General features: G+C 40.8%; 1 long non-coding RNA gene across 1 annotated transcript in view; it reads left to right on the top strand.

The window, feature by feature from the left end:
• Positions 1 to 577: 577 nt before the first annotated feature.
• The window catches only part of LOC142069580 (uncharacterized), a 64,222-nt gene continuing 62,209 nt past the window's right edge, over positions 578 to 2,590 (top strand). Inside the window, exons 1-2 of the long non-coding RNA XR_012665496.1 lie at positions 578 to 762; positions 1,385 to 1,495. This is a non-coding gene — a long non-coding RNA (uncharacterized LOC142069580). The remainder of the gene's footprint in view (positions 763 to 1,384; positions 1,496 to 2,590) is intronic.

The following is a 2,590-nucleotide window of genomic DNA, read 5'->3' as shown; positions in this document are numbered from 1 at the left end:
GACAGGGGAATGACAATGTGTGTGTGTTTTCCCTGTCACTAGCTGCGATACTCCTTTCCCTGGCCCACATAGTCTCTCCATTTGGTGGGTGGGAGAGGGAGAAGGATGGGGCCTTTAAAAATGTTATAATACTAAATTAATATGAACTCATTCTTAACTCTCACTGCAAATTTTGTGGTATAATGGATCCTAGTTTGGGCTACAGACACTTAAGTTTAGTCTAACAAGTGAAATGAGTCATTCAGGGTAGACATTTGCTTACATCACAAAATAAAATATCACCAAAATATGATACATGCTCAAGAACGGAGCAGGCTAGAAATAAGAAGGATGTTTGTATCTCCATCTTGATCTGTTTAAGAAGAGCTGCGTTACATAGTTTTGTACAGTGCATATCTAGGCACCCTGTACTAGAGGGGACTCTGAACTTTATTGGGAGGGTTCCAGGGAAAAAGCTGGTGTGCTGCAATCTAGCCTTAGAGACTACAACTCCCATGATGCCTTGGAGAAAGAGGGAGAGACTTCCTTGTGCAGGGGGAACAGGTGGTGGATTCCATTTTGGGAAAAAGGAGTGAGGTTCCTGGTGTGGTGCTCTGTCTATACCAGTAGCTGCTGCTAGGAAGCCAGAAGCTGCTGTTAAGAGCCTGTAGGGGCTTTGATTGAGTAGGGAGTTTCAGAGGCTGTTGGTGGCTTCACTGGAGCCAGGGCAGAGAGTGTTGCTGTGCCTAGAGCTGACTGAGGTGGGCTTGCAGTGAAGGAACTGTGAGTATGCCACACTCTTTTTCGGGAAAGGGCTTGCAAGGGAAGGGGCATAGCAGAGAGACTGAGTCCGAGGAGAGGCAGAGTGATCTTCCCACCAAACCAGGATCCGGAGCTGCTGAAATTTGGAGGAGCCAACTCCAATCATCAGTGGGGTTGTGCAGCTTGTTGCCTTGGCGGACTGATAGAACCGACAGAGTGCTGTCTCCAGCTGCAGATCTCCAAGTGTGCCCATGCAAGCAAGTGTCTAGGACTATGAAATCCAGAGGAGTGTACGCTCCGGGGTGGGGTAAATGGTGGCAGTGTAAATGCCAGTTACATAAGCTTCATTTATTACTGTATATTATATTTGTTAATTGATTTTATTCAACTACCCCCTGTGGATTTAAATTAGTAGTGACATTTAATCTTAGTCTGTTTATACCCTGATTTTGTAAGTTTTTAAGTAAAGGTGCATTAAGTCTAATTTAAGTATATTGGATGTATATTATTTATAATTGGTATTTTTGAGTTTCACCCATGCCACAGATTATATTATTATTCTTTATTATTAGAATAGCTTTATTCCTGGAGGTTCCCAAGGCACACCATTGAGATTAAAATCACCAATTTTAAATTTCTTTAGGAGTAAAGAGACTGCAGCAGAGGGGTGAATAGAGGATCCCCACCTATCCAAAGCACCACTGGGATACTCAGGATCTTCTTTAATATCAACATCAGGCGCCTAGGCACACAGGTGAGTGTTGCCTGCTCCCGAGTAACCCAGGGAGGAAGGGGGGGCTACACATATGTATGTCATATAAATACTGCAATCACTTAAAAGATTCATTAATAAAATTTTGTTAATGAAAACAAATTTTCTCTGTGCACATATGTAGTATTTGAAAAACATTCAAGGGTAAAAGGCAGATGATAGGCAAGCATATTGAATCAAAGTGACCTCTGATAGAATTACATCCCTAGATATCACAAAGGATGGTTAAGGAAGAATCTGCATGGATCTGGTTATCAATAGAAGGAAGAGATGTCTCTAAAGTAACACACATCTCTTCCTCTGACTAAACACTCATGGGCCGTTTTGGTCTAAAGATAAGATTTCAGTTAGAGATATAGCAGGAGACAAATTAAAATTCATTTATCCACAATTTATTAGTTTCCAATGAGCAAGATTTGAAGCTGAACTGGGTATTCTGGAATTGAACAACAATAACAAAATCTTTAAAAAGACACTATGTATCAAAACAAAGGACAGGTTTCAGAGTAACAGCCATATTAGTCTGTATCCGCAAAAAGAAAAGGAGTACTTGTGGCACCTTAGAGACTAACACATTTATTTGAGCATAAGCTTTTGTGAGCTACAACTCACTTTATCGGATGCATGCCAAAGGAGTAATTTTTGGCCTTGTTCTATTATCCACCTTCACTTTGACGTACTCCATTTATTTTACGTTCCTTGTTCATATCAGATATATTGTCTAATATACATATATTAATTTTTGCAAATACCCTAGATTTCCAAAATTATAGCTGCCCAATTAAAATTATGTTTATGCTACCAAAGCATATCAGAATCCATGCTTCTGCTTTTATCAAATGTGCTTAGTAAGTCTATGGAACTTAAGGAGCAGATGGGCAACCATTCTTTTTGGGAGTTGTGTAGGACATTGAATTCAGTTCAGGTGTCAATATCAAGTAGAACCAAATGGGGTGAAAAGTCCATGCTTTCTATGGCTGCCAACATCTGAGAAATGATTAGGGGGCTGGGGCACATGACTTATGAGGAGAGGCTGAGGAAACTGGGCTTGTTTAGTCTGCAGAAGAGTGAGGGGGG

The sequence above is a fragment of the Caretta caretta genome, chromosome 1, assembly GCF_965140235.1.
Source record: "Caretta caretta isolate rCarCar2 chromosome 1, rCarCar1.hap1, whole genome shotgun sequence".
In the NCBI taxonomy this organism is placed as follows: Eukaryota; Metazoa; Chordata; order Testudines; family Cheloniidae; genus Caretta; species Caretta caretta.
This window is presented reverse-complemented; position numbering and strand designations above follow the sequence as displayed.